We start from the raw sequence: 6,051 nt of genomic DNA on the forward strand, positions 1-6,051 counted from the left end.
TTACATATGAGGTTTCAAATCATTTTCAAACCCACACTTACTTCTGAACAGTTACGAGTAGTAGACAAGTGCGAAATAAAACAAAAGCTTACATGTATATTAACGTCATGTGTTTTGAATACATTTTACAGCACTATAACAGACAAAATTTTAAGTTTTGCAACCTAAAACCCTGTAAGTTTCAATTAACCAAAATAAGAAGCTATTAAATTCATAAAAATAATTCAAACCGATTATATACATAAATATTAGTTGGGTTTATTCATTTACTCATAACTAATGGTTCCCAAATTGAATTGAAATATATGCATAGTTTTATACATAGTGTATTGTCTGTAGTGTATTGACAGTGAGCATTTATACAACGTGAATTCTTTATACAAACTTAATTTCACAGTGAATTAAAATAAATTATTAATACTTACAAATAAAATATATAAAGTTTTAAGACAAATACGTAATGTTTCTAAAATGATTAATATATTAAAAGTTGGAGCTCATCTTACGATAAAGTTGCCTGGATTACAGGAACTCATCATCACCATATAATATCATGTTCTCTTTTTGTAAGTAGATATAAAAATTAAATTCTAGTTTACTTTTTATCTTAGTTTACTTACTAGAAATATAAATAAATATATTTTCTTTGTACATACACCTAATAACAATTCTTGTCAGTAGCCAGAAATGTTATTATTATAGATTGAGTTTATATGCTAATAATTACAAATAAAAGATTGGTTTCATAAGTTGATTATGATGATGAAATTAAATATATTATGTTATTTAACGCATACAACGACGAAAATATACCACGTTATGAAATGTTGCGAACGCATGTTTTGCTTATAATATTTGCATATATATTCAAAAGGAAAAGATTTTTAATCCCTTGCTTTTATTATTGACTTTGTTTAAAAATTAAAAAACAAACCTCTCAGAGCTTTCATACCAAAGCATCTGTACTTTCTGCTTAATTTTAATTACCTTTCTAGAACATTTTGTGTGGTATATTACTAAGAATATTCTCCTCTCAAAGATAAAAATATTAATTACGTACCTACTCGTTTTATTATTATACTTCGTTGCTTTGAGCTCAGTTACCGTTAAAGCTTTACCATACTTGACTGCACGGCAAATGTTCTCTGTAAATAATAATTATAATCTATTTTCTAAAATATCACGCATGGTGTTATTATAGCTTCAGATAGCAAAATTATATAACAGTTCATCAGTTCATATTTTATATTCGTTTAGATAATGTTATCTTTATTGTTTTAAGCCATACCTATTAACAAACCATAACATAAGCCATATATTTTTGTTTGTTTGTTTAAACAGTAATAACTAATATCAGGAAAAGGAGGTTCAAATGAAAAATTTATTTTTGTGTTGGATAGCCTATTTACCGAGGAAGGCTATATATATAATCTATTTATTTATTTATTTTTGAAATCGCAAAGCACAGCTAGTATGTAATAAAGTAGATAGAAGTGATACGACTATAATAGTGAAGTAGAATGTTAAATCTATTAGTAAATTTATATTTACAATATCTAATTTTAAGAGCTAATTTAGTATTAAAATTTTGTTTATATTTATTAACAAAATTATAACACTAAATTAAGCTTTATCTAAGGCTATTTTAAAACAGATTAAGTATGTTAGACTTCTTTTAAAACACTAACGATTAAATGAAATATAGACCTCATTCTGTTCAACAAATTTTCTTAGAATCATTTTTTCTATACTATTTATTAATCCATAAAGTATCAAAGAGGTTGATTACAACTTTTAAGAATTTATCTTGAGAAACTCATACATGTGTTCTACGGGATTTAATCTCAAAGGAAGCACATTTACTTAGAATGGTGAGATGCGTACAGTAGGGAGAGTTTTATTTTATAATCTCGAAATACATATGTTAGCACGTTTTTACAGATATAATTTGCTTCAAAACCTGAACTGTATCGTAAAGTGTAAAATAACGACAAATATGTTTTTAACACACATACGCATATATGTACAAAAATTTTTGTCAATTATTTATCTCGAAACTAGTTTAATCCTAAATATTACTTATATCTCCTAATGTATACAAATTCATCTTATTTTACTTATTATTTATTTAATATACAAATTCATCTTGTGTGATAGTAAATAGTTTTTGTATTTTATTTTGTAATAACGCAAAAAATATTGCTATTTTGTTGTCTATTAGAATTTGGAATACGGAATAGTCACACAAAAAAAAAATTTAAGAAATTTATCTTGCTGAGAATTATTTTATGATAAATCTTAATGAATAAGGAGATTTTTGCTCCTTTGCTTTAGTGTAACTAACGTGTACATCTAAAATTCAAAGTTTTTGTTCGTAGTTGCTCTTTGTCAAGTCGTGCCTACTTTACCAGGCTATATCGAATTAAAAATATAAACATATATCATAGTATATACAAGATATATTTAAATGTCAGTTAAAGCTTAATAATAACTATAACAGCTCATTATTTTGGATGTATCTGATTAAAGTTATTAAAAAGCAGACATTGCTCTCAGTGCACAATTTAATTTGTCATTCGCAGAATGTTCCGATTCATAAACAAATAAATCCCTTTTTGAAACGTATCAAAGGCTTTTGGAGCTATTCAAGATTGCAAACGCTATCTTGTTGGATTAATAAATACTTCCTAGTATGGAAATGGTAGCCGCACTCGTACGTAATACTGATATTTCAATATGAAGCCAAATAAATACTGTTGGTGTTTGCAATTTTGTAAATACTAATTAATAATGAAATCTGATATTCTATTATACATATGTATCTTAACAAGGTGCTATAAATATACGGGAGTAAGATATATTACGTACAACCTACGCTTAAAACACCTACCTGACTCCGAAGTAGTAACTTGTATGAACAAACAAATACTTTATTTTGTATGTTATTGAGTCTTAAATATAGTGAGTGTCCAGAGCAATAAACTTAATTTACTTTTAATTTATCAGTGGTCTTAGTGAAGATACATACGTGTTATTTACATGACTAGTGTTCTTCCGTTTAGGTTAAAGTTATTTTTTTAGTTTTTATAAAAAAAAGTTTGTAGTAGTTTGAGTATCGTTTTACTGTTTAGTCGGTTATTTTTATTCTCTTTACCTACCCCTTTACAACATTTTGTTATGATGATAAATATGTTGATTTAAAAGTTACTTAGTAATGAGCTGTAATTTCCTACTTCTTAATTTTTTTCACATATAATTTCGTATATGGTATGCATCTCTATATGCACCTTAACAGAAGGGTGCCAGTTAAACAATTCGTATTAGAACATCGAAAACTTTGTACATATATTCTCATACATATTAACTGGCTTAAAGTAATAAGAAAATTAACGTCCGTTACAAACTTACATTTTAACAATAATATATAAAAAAAAAAAACGACAAATCCTATTCAGTTTATGCTGAAAGAATTATTTTACACCACTAATGAATATACATTTTGATAATGTCGATATATCTACGTCCATCTCGAAAGTAAATGCCTTGCCCTGAGCATTAAGTAAACAGTACCTGGGTGACCGAGCTTAGATCGTTATTTTTAGTAAATCGTGTTTTTTGGGAATCATATTAATTACGAATTACATATTTATTTATTTATTTACTAATACTTTATTGCACGATGTATTAAAGAATTGTACAAAAGGTGGGCTTAATGCTAAAAGCATTCTCTACCAGCCAACCTTAGGACTTACAAGAGCAGACTATAGGAATTGTAGGTGTGCAAAATTGAGTATTACTAAAATTCACATTAAGAAGAAAAAAAGGGAGGAAATATAAGGTAACATTAGTGGCAATCGTTATATTATATGCACACGAGCAAATAATTCATATATATACCATAAAAATATATACACACAGATACAAACATACATACATACATAATACTTAATAAGCTGACGACAATAATCAAAACATAATTACAGTGTTTATTGAGTTCACATTTTGATAAAATATGAATAATATTTTTCGATTTTACCGACATAATAATAAAAAATATGAACTGGCTAATTAAATAAAAAATAACGAGTGCAATTAGAAAAATAAGGAAAATAAATAACCAATCTCGAAACATGGGAATTTGAACCGTGGTCTTTTCGGTCGATCGCGACCGGCCGATTTCCCACTTGAGCTATTATAACTTTATTGAGAAATGCGAAATTTACCTTCGTACTCTAACGATATGTAGCCATTTTTTCATTGCCGAAAAACAGGGATAAAACGACATTTTCTAAAAACGAACCCTAGCTATACCGATTTATATAGCTCGATATCCCCTGATACTAAATTTCATGAAAATCGATGGAGCTGTTTCCGAGATTCAGATTATATATATATATATATATATATATATATATATATAATTGTTGTATGGTTGTCGGTCTCAAAGTAGTTCAGAATTATATTTACCTAGGCCATACTATCCAACTAGGCCGCAACAACTTCGAGAAGGAGGCCGATAGGAGGATTCAGTTGGGCTAGGCGGCTTTTGGCAGGCTTCGTCGGGTCTTCACTTCGAATATTCTGCAATGCTTGAAGAAAAAGGTCTTCGAGCAATGCGTCCTGCCTGTGTTACGGGTGTATAGGGAGCCAAGATGTAGACACTAACGAAGGGACTGGTCCACAAGTTTAAAGTCGCTCAGCGAGCAATGGAACGGGCTTTGCTTGGGATTTCTCTCAAAGATAGCATTTAAAATGAGATTATCCGCGAGATAACGAAAGTAACCGACATAGCCCACAGAATTAGCAAGTTGAAGTGGTAGTGGGCTGGTCATCTGTGTCGTAGGACTGATGGCCGTTGGAGCAGACAGGTCCTGGAGTGGAGGTCGCGTCTTGGCAAACGCAGTGCGGAACGTCTTCCGGCCCGTTGGGCCGACGAAAAATTATAATTGATTAAAGTAATAAAATTCTAAATTCAAAACATTAATTGACACTCGCTATCGTATCGGTAAGAGCAATTCTTGAATGGCTCCAACGATTTTTATGAAATTTAGTATGCAGGAAATTTCGGGGAGATAAATAAATCTAGCTAGGATTCATTTTTAGAAAATGTCGTTTTATCCCAGTTTTTAGACAATGAAAAATATCGTTAGAATACGAAGGTAATTTTCGCAGACTTCAGTAAAGTTGTAATAGCTCAGGTGGGAAATCGGCTGATTAGGATTGACCTAAAAGACCATGGTTCAAATCCTTAAGCGATTATTATTTTTTATTTAATTTTTTCTAATTGCACTAGTTATTTTTTATTTAATAATGTATCTAAAATCGAAAAATATTAATTATATTTTATCATTATTATTTTTTAATTATTTTTTTATTTTTGATTTCTTATATTTATTTATATTTTTTATCATTGTCGGTAAAAAAAATATTATTCATATTTTATAAATATGTAATTCGTATTTAAATATGATTTCCAAAAAACACGATTTACTAAAAATACCGAGCTAAGCTCAGTCACCTAGGTACTTAAACCTATACGAGTATCTTACATAAATGGCGTGAGAAGAGACGTTTTGCATTGTCAGCCTCGTTGTTTTCACACAATTTCATTCCTCATATTTTTTATATTAATACGTGAAGCAAAAACTTCGTACCCCTTTTTACGAAAATTGCGCGGACGAAGGCGTATGCAATTTCGCAGCCTTATAATGTATATAAAGAAGTGCAGAAAACTAATATTTTTTTTATTATGCATAAAAATACATTTAGAAAAACATTACACACACTACAATGCGTTTGACACACACACGGATATACAGAGACTCTTTTGTTTATTATTATAGAAGTAAAGTCTCTGACAACAGAACCTTAATGAAGCTCAAATATATAATTTGAATTAATTATGATCGAATTTCGAACATTGGGCGACCACTAGTATTTTTTATAGTACGCACGGTATGTAACGGTATATATCGTTTCTTAAGGTCCAAGCTCCAATATCTAACAACTTCATGAGATGATTTTCCGAAAACATCTATAGATAGCAGCAGG

Source organism: Melitaea cinxia, chromosome Z (genome assembly GCF_905220565.1).
Source record: "Melitaea cinxia chromosome Z, ilMelCinx1.1, whole genome shotgun sequence".
Taxonomy (NCBI): domain Eukaryota; kingdom Metazoa; phylum Arthropoda; class Insecta; order Lepidoptera; family Nymphalidae; genus Melitaea; species Melitaea cinxia.